This window comes from Papaver somniferum, chromosome 2, assembly GCF_003573695.1.
Source record: "Papaver somniferum cultivar HN1 chromosome 2, ASM357369v1, whole genome shotgun sequence".
NCBI classification, from domain to species: Eukaryota; Viridiplantae; Streptophyta; class Magnoliopsida; order Ranunculales; family Papaveraceae; genus Papaver; species Papaver somniferum.
The window spans coordinates 166,025,543-166,041,022 of NC_039359.1; positions in this window are offsets into that span (position 1 = coordinate 166,025,543).

Genomic DNA, 15,480 nt, shown 5'->3' on the forward strand with positions numbered 1-15,480 from the left:
AAGTTAACTCAGGAAGTTTCGTATTGATCGATTAATCACTTAAAAATTGCTTGAAGCTAGTGGTATGTGTAAGATTACCATTGTCGTCTTCTAAGAATGTTTGAATGATTAAACAAGAGTTTATAACGACTACCTATGCCTGGATATATCACAGTATATATACTTTGTATGTGCACTTTGGAAGTCTAGTTCAGGTCCGTAACTATTGTTTGCGAACGGCAAGACAAAGGCCAAGTACGGAACTGTTGTTCGTATACCCTATTTGCGAACGGCTGGACGAAGCCAAAGTCCGGAACTGTTGTTCGCGAACACAGTGGTCACGTTCTAAAATAGGTAAAGTGTGATTTTCATACTCATGAACTCAGGTTCATTTGCGAACTTAAATCCTGGGGTTTTAATGATTAATGTATGTGAACTAGTTTTACAAACCGTGGCATTATTTCCATGATTTGGTTCTTGTATAAGTACTTTTTACAATTACAAACCAAACCAATTTTGATTCAAATGGTTCATATACATATTCCTCTAAGATGATGAACATTTGAACAACTCTCTTGAAACACATTTGAATTCAATTGATTATCTATCATGATTGATTGATCATCATATTTGATCTAGAAGTGTTAGATGAATATGGCTAAGTTATAAGTGTTAATATGGTTAACTTCGGTTAGCTGTTATTGAGCCAACAAGATATACATGTTTGGGTACGGTTTATCCATATTTAAATATAGGTAAATTTTATTTGTGTATATCAAGCTAATACCATCTAACGGTGGAGATTGATTGCTTATTTTCTAAGCATACTTAGCTTGAATCTTAAATGAGGAGTTCATCTAACGGTGAATATCAATTTCTTTACTACTAAGCTTTCTTAGCTTTGATTGTAAGCAACCTTGATTTGAAAGACTAATAAGGGAGAACTCTAGCAGCTGGAAAACCTGATCCCGACACGCTAGTGTGTCCTAGTTGTAAACTAGAGTCGATACACCTTTAACCTAGGTTTTTCCAAAATCATTATTAGGTTAACGACTTGAAGACTTCATTTGGGATTCGTGAAGCCAGATCCAACTATTTTCTCTATAGTTGCGTATTCTGATCTTACTTGTTCTATCGTATTGAGTTTTATCTTCTCTATAATTTAATCGATAATTATCTATGATAGGAAAGATATAAAAAGTAATCACAACAGTTCTTCGTCTCAGACTCTTGTGATTTCGCGATAACTTGTTTTGTTAATCAGTCAGGTTATTGTGATGTGACTAATATTTATAGGCTGCTCTTCGGGAGTATAAGACCGGATTATTAGTTGGTTCAAGTTCACCTTGATCTTTGTATCAAAAGACGGAACAAAAAGAATAAAGAATATACAAATCTGTGGGATACAAAAACTTGATAGGTTGGGAAACCTACAATAAAATACTGCAAGTGCACAATGTCTAACTAGCAGAACAATGGCAAGTACAGGTTGTTCCCACGAGGAGTTAATATCAAAGCTAACTAATCGACAAGATGATGTTTGAACGATTTTCAGAAATTTGGAACAAAATGAAATAATAATAATTCTAACAGTAAACAAAATGAGAGCGGGTTATTAGGATTTTCGGTTTCTATCAATTAATTATGCAAATTCTACTAGTCATTAAAAATATATTCCATGCATTTTCAAATATTTTTTCTCTGCTGTAATTTTCTTCGCTTCACGGGTAGTGATTCTAAAGCATTACCTATCAATCCTAAAGCATATCACGTCAAATAACTTAACCAAAGCATGCCATATCAATTGAAAAGCATAAATAATCAAGAAAATCACATGAACAATAAAATTACCAAGCCATATGAAGAAAAACTACTAGTCATTCAAATCATTATTGAGCATATAAATGTAGAGTTTACACAATTAAATTGGTTTCTACCTAAACCCTAACATAACTCTAGCTAGACATGGCTTTCTCAAAAGCCATAAACATATTAAAATAAAACTCTAGCTAATGAAAAATGAAGAATCGAAAACAAAACTTCAAAACCCTTCTCTACTTACGGCCATGTGGCCGGGCTCTCCTCTCAAATAGTCGACACCCCTTTTTATAATCTTCCCTTTCTTTTATTTCATTAATCAAAGAATCAAAATAAATTATTCTATGAAAATATCTTTCATGCAAGTTGATGTCGTCATCAGTATCTTTCCCCAAATAGTATTTCCACCTCGTTCTTCCAATGAAATAATAATCTCTCCTTATTTCCAAAATCTCCCAAATGAAGAAAGGGTTACTTTATTTCCAAAATAATCTCACGTATAAATATTCCTCAATTAAATCTTCACATGGCAAATAAATCATCTTTCCCGGTGGAATATATTTGTAATAAAGTAAGAAAGATAAAATACTCCCATTTTCAGTTTGCATGTGCCAACCCCACTTTGATTTCAATTCATTTGCTGCGTTTATGCCTCGCCTATGAAACAATTTTATGCTGTTGATATATATGGAGATACCATGCCAACTACATTTTGTCATTTTTTTTATTGTGGTTGCTGATATATGGAAATACCAGGCCAACCTCATTTCATCATTGTGGTTGCGATATATGGAAATACCAGGCCAACCCCATTTCATAATTGTGGTTGCTGATACATGGAAATACCAGGCCAACCCGGCTGCTGATACATGGAAATACCAGGCCAGCATAATAAGTGTTGCTGATATATAGAAATACCAGGCCAGCATAATTGATCATTGTGGTTGCTGATACATGGAAATACCAGGCCAACCACATTTCATCATTGTGGTTGCTGATATATGGAAGTACCAGGCCAACCACATTTTTCCATTTTCGTCGCAAACACCATTAAGTCTCACATTTTGCTGTTTATTCGCTGGATGATCGAATTCACTTGTACTTTCTACAAAAGCACTAAAATAGTATTAGTAACTAAAATATTGTATCATAGATAATATAAATACGGGTATAAAATGTAGCATATACATGCTTATCAACACCCCCACACTTATATTTTGCTAGTCCTCGAGCAAAACAGAGATATTATGCAATTGATTTTTTTTTTTAATTCTAAGAAAAGTGAAAACCTGCAAAAATATGGATAATTACCCACTCCCCCACACTTAAACATTACATTGTCCTCAATGTAATTGAGTCATCCAACGTAGAAATTAAGATGGGAAATACAAAAATAAACAATAAAAATAAGAGATAGAGTAGAGGGAACAAATCTGATGGTTGACTCCCATGAAGCGAAATGTATTTGTTTCCCAACTTGCCAATAGCATGTAGTCTCAAACAAGGTGAGTTTGGTACCCCAAAGTAGACATCCAATCATATATATAGAGTCTAAAAAGTTGAGGATCATCCCAACTAATCCGGTCAGCTGAAAATATGCACCTGCAAATACTATAAACCTCCAGAAAGATGTTTAAATTCATTCCCATTAGAAAATTGTAAGTGCAAATTACATCACTCCCATAAGCAACGGGTTCAGATTGTTTGACAATTTCTATTCGCAAAGTACTCTCTAAATAAGGTTCTAAATCAGCTGAAATGATTTTCGCAGCTCATATTGGTTCAAATTCATCCGCGGAACAATAGCTCAATGGAGAAATAATATTACGATTCATAGACCCATTATCATTTAAAAAGACTTCATTATCAACATAATCAAGACAAAAAATTTCAGAACTTAATGATTTAAGGGTCAAGGTTGGAGCTTTCTCGTCTAATAGAACTAGTCGAGACTCTGACAAAATTAGAGGTTCTAGTTTGGGTTTCCATTTATTAGTGTCTAGCAGTGGTGTGGAGTCTAATAAGGCATTGACTTCACATATAACACTATCATCATCAAAATCATACCCAAAATGAGCTAAGCAAACCTCTAGTGGATCTTCCAAGTGGCTCTTGCAAAAGCTTTGCAAGTGCATCTTTTCGCTAGTAGGACTTCAAACTAAGGTACCTGGAAAATCCAAGCAAACTGCGTAAAAAGAACTAAAAGAAAAATAAAAATAAATTATGTACAGAAAAAAAAAAAACTATGTACAAGATATCAATGAGAGAGTATTATGCAGCCACTCCCCGGCAGCGGCGCCAAAAACTTGATAGGTTGGGAAACCTACAATAAAATACTGCAAGTGCACAGTGTCTAACTAGTAGAACAATGGCAAGTACAGGTCATTCCCACGAGGAGTGTGAAATACTACAACTAATTAATATCAAAACTAACTAATCGACAAGATGATGTTTGAACGATTTTCAGAAATTTGGAACAAAATGAAATAATAATAATTCTAACATTAAACAAAATGAAAGCGGGTTATTAGGATTTTCGGTTTCTACCAATTAATTATGCAAATTCTACTAGTCATTAAAAATATATTCCATGCATTTTCAAATATTGTTTCTCCGCTGTAATTTTCTTCGCTTCATGGGTAGTGATTCTAAAGCATTACCTATCAATCCTAAAGCATATCACGTCAAAGAACTTAACCAAAGCACGTCATATCAATTGAAAAGCATAAATAATCAAGAAAATCACATGAACAATAAAATACCAAGCCATATGAAGAAAAACTACTAGTCATTCAAATTATTATTGAGCATATAAATGTAGAGTTTACACAATTAATTTGGTTTCTACCTAAACCCTAACATGACTCTAGCTAGACATGGCTTTCTCAAAAGCCATAAACATATTAAAATCAAACTCTATCTAATGAAAAATGAAGAATCGAAAAAAAACTTCAAAACCCTTCTCTACTTACGGCCTTGTGGCCGGGCTCTCCTCTCAAATAGTCGACACCCCTTTTTATAACCTTCCCTTTCTTTTATTTCATTAATCAAAGAATCAAAATAAATTATTCTATGAAAATATCTTTCATGCAAGTTGATGTCGTCATCAGTATCTTTCCCCAAATAGTATTGCCACCTCGTTCTTCCAATGAAATAATAATCTCTCCTTATTTCCAAAATCTCCCAAATGAAGAAAGAGTTACTCTATTTCCAAAATAATCTCACGTATAAATATTCCTCAATTAAATCTTCACATGGCAAATAAATCATCTTTCCCGGTGGAATATATTTGTAATAAAGTAAGAAAGATAAAATACTCCCATTTGTCAGTTTGCATGTGCCAACCCCACTTTGATTTCAATTCATTTGCTGCGTTTGTGCCTCGCATATGAAACAATTTTATGTTGTTGATATATATGGAGATACCAGGCCAGCTACATTTTGTCATTTTTTCATTGTGGTTGTTGATATATGGAAATACCAGGCCAACCTCATTTCATCATTGTGGTTGCTGATATATGGAAATACCAGGCCAACCCCATTTCATAATTGTGGTTGCTGATACATGGAAATACCAGGCCAACCCGGCTGCTGATACATGGAAATACCAGGCCAGCATAATAAATGTTGCTGATATATAGAAATACCAGGCCAGCATAATTGATCATTGTGGTTGCTGATACATGGAAATACCAGGCCAACCACATTTCATCATTGTGGTTGCTGATATATGGAAGTATCAGGTCAACCACATTTTTCCATTTTCGTCGCAAACACCATTAAGTCTCACATTTTGTTGTTTATTCGTTGGATGATCGAACTCACTTTTACTTTCTACAAAAGCACTAAAATAGTATTAGTAACTTATCAGAGACATATTTGTTTATAAGTCTTCGACTTTGGGTCGTAGCAAATCTTAGTTGTGGGTGAGATCATCTAAGGGAATCAAGTGCGCAGAGTCCTGCTGGGTTTCAAGAGGCATAAAGAATGCAACTGTACCTTAATCGGTGTGAGACTTGGTTAGGGCTCAATTACATCCAGTCCGAATTCAACTTGTAGTAGGCTAGTGTCTGTGGCGTCTTAATACAGTGTGATGTTCAAATCTGGACTATGTCCCAGGGTTTTCTGCATTTGCGTTTTCCTCGTTAACAATATTTATGGTGTCTGTGTTATTTCTTTTCCGCATTATATTTTTTTATATAATTGAAATATCACAGGTTGTGCGTTGTTCAATCAGTTGATAAATCCGACCTTGAGTGTTGGATCGAACTTGATTGACACTCGGTCATTGGTCTTTTATTTTCATATCAATCAGTCTCACGGATTTCTATCTAGTTGATTTACTGATTGTATAGAGAAAGAGATAAAGCTCTTTGGTATCTTTCTTGATTGAGTCTCACTTTTATGTTGGTGCTCTCGGAATTATATTGGAGTTTAGTCCATACAAATTTCCGAACGAAATATTGGGTGTGGTTGTTATACCCCCCGTGTTTTCAATTGGTATCAGAGCAGGAAAACACACTAAGACCTCCCAAGTCTGTGTTTGAAGTAATCCAATGTGTATGGACAATAAAATCTCTGTCGACGCTTCACCAGTTTTTTATCTACCCAACTCCGGGTGTGTTTTAGAAACCATCGATGAGATTAAGTGTTTTTATCTAGAAAAAATCATCAAAAATCTTTATCGATAAAAACAACAATTGATAAGGAAAATTGATGGTCTTCATTGCGAAATTTATATCAAAGATTCTGATCTTCGAGAATGCTCTGAAGAGGTAGTTGATCTTCAGAAGAAGTTAGATGAACAAATACGGATCAATACTGATCTTGTTGCAGACATTGCAAATAATAAGGATTTGAAGTCTGTCAAAGAATCTTCAATGGATTTGAGAAACTCCTTTAATTCTTCTTTGAAGGATTGTCGTAAGTCAAGAGATAAGCAAGGGTTAGGCTTTGTAAAACCTGATGTGACTCAGAATTTCTCAGATGAGTTTAGAGATGTTGGTTTATGTATGTTATGTGGTTCTAGAGATCATTTTCAACATACATGAGTACCTTTTAAGAAAAATTTAAAGGTTGCTAGTGATTTTCATAAGAAAGCTGAACAACCGTTTACTACTCTAAAAAGGTGTACAAAAGTAACAAGAAAACCCAAATGGGGAAGTAGTGTTAGTATGGGAGCCTTTGCTCTAAAATCAACATCACCCTTTCAATGGTTTCTTGATAGTGGATGTAGCCGACATATGACAGGTGATATTTCTTGGTTTGTGAACACAAACGATTTTGAAGAAGGACCAGTAACATACGGAGATGGTCAGCAAAAAGGGGACGATCAAACTTCCAGGTGTTCCTAAAATCCATGATGTGGTATACGTTAAAGGTATGACTGCTAATCTTCTTTATGTTAGTCAAATTTGTGATAAAGGCCATAAAGTTGTCTTCAGTGCAAATGGATGTGACATTGTAGACAAGACTAGAAAAGTAATTTTTCAGGGAACTCGTGGTAAAAATAACTGTTATCTTTTAGACTAAGGTGGAATTTAAACATCTCTGACATTATCATCTTCTAACTAAGATCATTAACAAAGAACTTGTTAGAGGCGTTTCCAAAATCAATGCCAATATTGATGGTGTCTATGGTGCCTGTCAAAAGTGTAAACAAACAAAATTTCCATATAAATCATCACGATATATTCTCACCAAATCTCCACTTGATTTAATTCATATGGATCTCTTCGATCCAGTTCAACAACCTACTGTTGCTGGAAAGAAGTATGCTTTAGTTATGGTAGATGATTACATCACTTGGGTGGCATTTTTAGCCCATAAAAATGAAACTCTAGGTGAGTTCAAGATTATTGTTAATAGAATCCAGAATGAACAGGGTCGCAAGCTAAAGAAAATTAGAAGCGATCGTGGAACTGAGTTCAAGGACACCAAAGTGTTTGAATTATGTGATAAACTGGGGATTATTTAACAATACTCACCATCCATAACTCCACAAGCTGATGGAGTTGCAGAAAGAAAGAATAGGAATATCCAGGAAACGGCAAGGGTAATGCTCCATAACAAAAATTTATCGTTGAAGTATTAGGGAGAAGCTATGTTTACAACATGCTATTTGATCAACTGTGTTTACTTGCGGTATAAAACCCTAAATACTCCTTATGAGTTGTGGTATGATAGACGCATTTATGTGTCTAATATGTCTCAATTGTATGTATTGTTAGTGCTCGATTTTGTATTTATTTTGTTATTTTATGTCTTTGTAGGTATTTATAGAGAAATAAGCTCTTGCAGCAAAATTGGCTCGAAAAGTGGTGTTTTACACCCCGGGATAAAGTACTAAAGGCACCCCAGAAATGCACCGGAAGCACCCCGAAAATGTGCCGGAGAAACCCCAGAAAGATTACTATTTACGCCCAAAAATTATTATTTGCACCCCATAAGGCAAGTGCTAAAGGGAAACCCGTACAGGATTAGGGGGAGGACATCTTTTTCTCAAATTCAAAACCAATTTTGGCGGGAAAACATTTCACTTCACTGGAAGAATTTCGATCGAATGTTTGGAGGAGTTTTTGTGTGATTCAATCGCTGAAACTTCATGGGTAGTTGTGATATGTCCTAATAGAGCTAGTATGGGTGTTTGTTTCGATCAAATTTGGCTGGATAACTTGGTTTAATCCAAACAGGGAGTTGGAGGAAAAACATGAGCTTGCATGAGTTATGAGGAATTTAAACGTATACTGCACATGCTTGGAAGAGTTGATCGATATTCTGGAGCGTGAAGAAGGTATAGAAGGAAAGAAATACAGTTGCAGACGCATAGGAAAACGATTTTTGGAAACAATATATTTTCGAGAATAAAAGAAATAATGGGATTAAATAAAGAGATTTTGGGAGATTCAATGTCGCAATGATGTATAAATAGGTTCCTAGGATCACATATAAGGATTGGGGAGAGTTTGGGGTCAATAGGAGAGCTCAGGAAGCATGAATCAAGAGTTTTCAGAACTCTGTTGCTGCTGCTCGTGAAGAACAGGACGGTTTCTTCATCCGTCGTAACGGTTTCTTCAAATGCTTGTCACAGTTTCTTCAACTGGTTTGCAACATTTATCTTCATTGTAATAGTTTCTTCATCCTCTTCTGCAACAGTTATCTTCATAGTTGTAACGGTTATCTTCATCATAACAGTTGAGAGTTGAAACAGTCGGTCTGCAACGCGCATGTGCTGTTGCAGATTTCCTGTTTCACTATTTTCTCTTCTTGTAAACACTTTTTGAGCCATGAATACATATTTTGAGTGTGTTTCCAACATGATGAGCTAAACCCAATCTTCCGGGGCGATGGAGGAAGCCATTCTTCCAAAAGTTATGTGGTAAAATTTATTTGAATTTATTTATGCAATTCTTTTATGATTATTTGCACTGAATGAAAATTGAGTAATGATTTTTATTAATTAGTTGTGTTTTCTCTTGATGAAGTATGCTTAGTTTAGGGCTTTTGATACTTCATTCTTGCGATTAACAATTGATGTTTTGAAAATCTAATTTAGGCAATGATTAGAATCATAATTTATTTTGATTGGAGTTATATTGTCTAGAATTGCATTATAAAAATTAACATTAAATTACATGAATTTTGGTGAATGGTGAAATCCTGAACCCCGGTCTCTCTAATATAATCAGTTTTAATTTGCTTTATTTTCTTTAGTTTTAAAATTTAAATCTAAAAGCACAACTTTCACAAGTCTTGAACGAACTCTATTTATTACTACAACAACTTTGAAAATACATCAAATTTTTGGCGCCGCCGATGCGGACTTTTTTTTAGGCTAGAGTTTTTAATTTTTTTTTTTTTTAGGTTTTTATTTTTATTTGTTCTTATTTACGTTTTTGGGTTTTTGTCTTCTTCTTTCAGATTTTGGAATTTGGAGCGAAAGAAAATTTTTCCAAACCTTTGGGTGAATACTTAAAGACTAGAGTAAAAGGCAAAGCGAAAGGAGCGAAATAAGAAGATTTTTTTTTATAAAAAAAAGAGAGAAAAAAAAAGAGACATTTTTATTTTTGTAGATTTTTATTTTTTTTAGATTTTTTTTTTCTTTTGCACTTTATATTTTTGGACTTTGGACTTTAAATTTTGGGACATTATTCTTTTTAAACCCTATGGAAGGGTAGTTTAAATATAAACTGTTTGCAGAGAAGGACGGTGATTACAATATCACCTCGGCCCCTCGGGTTTCGTACATGACATAGGAGTCGTGGCCCGAGTCGACTACAAAGGTTCATCCCCCGTCTGGTACGGGAGGTAAGTTTGTCGAAACACTCGCGAATCCCCTGTCAGCGAGTTACTGTCTTCCTTCGTATGCATATATGTTAAGGACTTGAAAACGGCTGCTTTAATTTCCTAGTAAAGGGCAAGGACTGGCCATACAAGATAAGGGTTCGGATTTCATCACTGTTATCTTCTTGCCCGCCTTAGGAAAACGACACCAAACGCGAACCTAAGCCTCAAATTTTGACTAGAACGAGACCGATAGGGTAACGAGCTTAATAGGAAAGTCATTCGAAAAATATTGGTTACTCTTTTAAGCATACTTCGAAGTTCTTGACGGTTTCTGTAATTTGAATGCGTGACTGCGCCGCCTTGTAATACCGGTGAGGCCTTGGGTATCTAAGCTCCATCGAGCTTCCCTCGCCTCTATTCAACATACTTTAACTCGGATTGATTCCAGGGTTTTTTTTTTAAATTGTAACGAATTCCCGTTCGAAGGATTAGAAGCTGGTCTAGAAACAATCTAAGTGGAGCCATCATGCTTTTTGTTTGCTAGAAATCAGTAGGTTTGCTGTGGTGGAGTCAGCCTTCTTTGTGTTTGCATAGAACATCCCTTCCTTTTTAGGACTTTTCTTTTTGATTTTGTTTTTCTAGTGTATTCCCGAAGTTTTTAAACGGGCTTGGAAAAGAAACACTCTAGGTCGTTTGATTAGTGAAAAACCTAGTAGTTCTTCTTGTGAAGACGGGGAGCTCGAAGACTCTTCTTTTGAGAGCCCCGTTTTTTGAAACTTCAGTTTTAAGAATCTGTCTCTTCGTGAGGAAAGTACCCATAGTACCCCTAGTCCTTTGGTAGTGCCAGAAATGGCAACTTTGAAAGATTTGCTAAACCCAACTAGGACCTCTCGTCCGTCTTGTATCAAGTTAGCTGAAACCGAGGCAAATTATGAACTGAAACCTGGGACTTTACAGATGCTCCCAATGTTTTTAGGTAAGGAGAATGAGAACCCCTATTTTCATGTTAGGGAATTTGAGGAAGTTTGTAGTACTCTGAAAATTAAGAACCTAAGTGATGATGCGTTGAAACTTAGGTTATTCCCCTTTTCCTTAAAAGATAATGCCAAATCTTGGCTGTATAGTTTGGACTCTGAGTCAATTGAAACCTATGACCAACTTACTTCTGACTTTATACATAAGTTTTTCCCAAGGCATAAAACATCGTCTATTAGGACACAAATATGTACTTTTGCCCAACAAGAGGGAGAATCTTTATATAGGTACTTAGAAAGGTTCAATGACATGATATCTCAATGTCCTCATCATGGTTTGAAGAAGGTTAGGTTAGTTCAGATCCTCTACGAGGGTTTAGATTATTCAACAACAACCATGGTTGAGTCCTTATGCACATGTGGGTTTGAAAATAAACTGTTGATGAAGCGATGACATTTTTGAATGAAATCGCCGATAAGACCCAACAATGGGAAAATAGTAGGGAACCCCTAAAGACAATTCTTCTAAGTAGAGGAAATGTTAATAGGGTAGAAGGATCTTATGAGTCAGATGCCAAAATAGCAGTTATAGCCAAAAGGTTAGAAGCCTTAGAATTAGGTCATTCTAGTGGTAGTAGTGGAAGAAATGAGCCTTTTTGGGAAGGCCATGTTGTTGAAGAGCAAGCCAATGCTCTTTATAAAAACACTAGGTTTGATAACCAACAGAAGTTTGACCCATATTCAGAAACCTATAACCCTGGCTGGAGAAACCATCCAAACCTTTCTTGGTCCAAGGACCAAAATCAAGGTCAGTCTAGTAATGCTCAGGTTCCCCCAGGTTTTGGCTATACTAAGAATCCTTCAGCTCCGACACAGTTTCAGAACCCTTCGGATAAGAAGATTATGAGTTTAGAAGAGTCTCTTGCTTTGTTAACTCGTAACACTGTGCAGTTTCAGCAATCTGTTGCTCAAGGTTTAGAAGAAAATAAGAGAATAGGTCAGGCTAACTCTCAGGCTATTTCCGAGTTGAAAACCCAGGTAAGTCAGATAAATGAGACATTGTGAGAAAAAGGAAAGTTTCCTAGTCAACCACAACCCAACCCTAGGGGAGTCCATCAAATAGCTTTAGCTGGTGAGAAATCATCAAACCATGTGAACTCGATAACAACGCTTAGGAGTGGTAAAACGGTAGACAATAAGGTAGCCATGCCTAGTGGACATACTGTAGTTCCACCTTATACTTCCCAAGAGGAGCCCGTAGACGAGGAAACTGAAACAGTCTCTAAGCATTCCCAAGAAATTCCTGATAGGTCTACCTTTGTGCCTAGAGCCCCATATCCACATTTGTTAGCCCCAACAAAGAAGGAGTCGACTTTCAACGAGATAATGAAAAAATTTAAGCAGGTGAACATCAACATTCCGCTATTAGAAGCAATTAGGCAGATGCCTGCTTATACCAAGTTCCTTAAAGATCTTTGTACACGAAAGCGTAAGCTTAATGTCCATAAGAAAGCTTTTTTAGATGGTCAGGTAAGTTCCATTCTTCTGAACCAAACACCCCCTAAGTATAAGGATCCTGGATGCCCCACCATATCTTGTGCGATTGGTAATCACATGGTCGATAAAGCTTTACTTGACTTAGGAGCTAGTGTTAACTTACTCCCGTATCATGTATACACCCAGCTAGGTCTTGGTAAGTTGAAACCGACTAAAATGACACTACAATTAGCTGATAGGTCTGTCAAAGTCCCTCATGGTGTCATAGAGGATGTTCTGATTGAGGTTGATAAGTTTATTTATCTTGTGGATTTCGTTGTTCTAGACACCCAACCTGTTCAGGACCCAAGTCGTCAAATCCCAGTGATTTTAGGTCTCCCATTTTTAGCCACATCTAACGTTGTCATAAATTGTAGGACTGGGCTTATGAACATATCCTTTGGTAAAATGACCACTGAACTAAATGTCTTTAATGTTACTAGACAACCTTCTGAGAACGATGATTTAGAAGAAGTGAGTATGATTAGCACTTTAGTTCAGGATTTGGTTCAGGATAATTGGCTTGACACTTTACTGGTAGATTCTTTAGATGATTTTGAGGAAACCATTCTCTTAGATCAGATATGTGATCAATCTTTAGAAGAAGCTCTTGAGTATTTTAAAGATTCTATGGACCCAGAAATTCAGGCAATAGTTTTAGGTTTTTCTGAGAATAATGATGACCCTAAGTTTGGGGGTAGAGAACTAGAAGAATCTCTTGAGTATTTTAAGGACTCTGAAGATCCGGAAATTCAAGAAATAATTAGAGGTTTGTCTGTGAAACCTAAGTTCGGGGGTAGTGATGGATCTTGTGATTGTATCGTATCCCTAATTAGAGTCCCTAACTTGGGACTCGAGCCTTGTACATATGAGATATTACTTGAGTCTTTTCAGACTCGCAACCCGATCCTCCTGATACTGTCCAGGAGGTAACCCAGGTATTATAGACCCTTCTTTCGGATGAATCTATTTATCGAGACACACATATGAAGTTCAATTACACGCCGCAGATAAACCAGTTGTCTTGACAGAAACCTTAGATGAGGACGTGCTCCTTTTTTTTCATTTTTCTGAATCACTGCAGTTGTCTCATACTGGTGTCATCTCTATTTGGTCTTATGGACCCACAATTGTTTCGACTATTGATATATGACTTTGGAAGGTGACAATCCTTTTTGAGGTATTTGATGTCTAGCTAAAGACTTTAAATTTAGCATTTCCTGGGAGGTACTCATGCTTACGGTAATATCCTTCCTTATTTATTTTTCCATCCATCAAGTGGTAACAGTTTCTTATTGTTCATGCTTTTAATTTCATCTTTAGAACATTGAGGACAATGTTAGATTTAATTTTAGGGGTTGGGAATAAACTTTTTGTTAGCTCTTAGCTGCAACAAATAAACTCCAGAGCCTAGAAATTTATGCTTATTAAGGTTGGCACTAACCAATCTAAGTGGATGGGAACATCTTGGTTGTAGGAGTTGAGGAACCAATCTGATTAGATGGAAACATCTAAAGAGTCTATTCATAAAAGCACAGAGCTCAGGTGTTAGAATTAAAAAAAACATGGTAGTTTCGCCATATCTCGTTGAATCATAATCCTTCTGTTTTTATTTTTTAAGTGATTTGGTGGGGCACACGATTCAAGTTGTTACCTTTGCTAGGGTGGAATAAAGTGATTGAGATACCAAAAAAAAAAATGAAAAAAAAGATACCAGACCATTAGACCAACCAGAATGAATTCAATAAAGTCGACCACTGGTGCCCTTGTATATGCCAGTTGTGTTGACCTAGAGTTAGGTTCATCGACTACTGGTCCCCTTGTATATGCCAGATGTGTTGATATTAGTCAGACCGGCATCTCAGTCCATTAAGATAGGTTCACCTTGGCAGAGGCCTTCAGACAGATATGGGAAACACCGTTCACTTTTAACCATTTATTTATCCATCTTCTTAATCTTTCCATGTGATTGGTTGACCCCGGTTATGATGTACAAAAACTATCTGAGTAGAGCTCTGTCACTTATATATGAATTTTAGTATGCTGAGTGCAAACTCGTGTACATCAATTGGAATTTCGCATCAGGGTACTTCCTCCTGTAGTCAATGAGAGTATGCCAACCAAGGAGATTCTTTAGTGCCTTCCAAGGTTCTGCGTAGATAGCTAGGGTCTGGAGTAAAGGTTTTGTGGGTACACCTCTGGTAAACCCTCCGGAGACAACACTCCGCCGCTAGGGCCACCTAGCGGTTTAACGGCTTGCTGCACGTGCTAAGTGTAGTCATTTTTATTTTGTAGTTTTGATTTGCTCGAGGACTCACAAATAATAAGTTTGGGGGTGTTGATAGACGCATTTATGTGTCTAATATGTCTCAATTGTATGTATTGTTAGTGCTTGATTTTGTATTTATTTTGTTATTTTATGTCTTTGTAGGTATTTATAGAGAAATAAGCTCTTGCAGCAAAATTGGCTCGAAAAGTGGTGTTTTACACCCCAGGATAAAGTACTAAAGGCACCCCAGAAATGCACCGGAAGCACCCAAAAAATGTGCCGGAGAAACCCCAGAAAGATTACTATTTACGCCCAAAAATTACTATTTGCACCCCATAAGGCAAGTGCTAAAGGGAAACCCGTACAGGATTAGGGGGAGGACATCTTCTTCTCAAATTCAAAACCAATTTTGGCGGGAAAACATTTCACTTCACTGGAAGAATTTCGATCGAATGTTTGGAGGAGTTTTTGTATGATTCAATCGCCGAAACTTCATGGGTAGTTGTGATATGTCCTAACAGAGCTATTATGGGTGTTTGTTTCGATCAAATTTGGCTGGATAACTTGGTTTAATCCAAACAGGAAGTTGGAGGAAAAACATGAGCTTGCATGATTTGT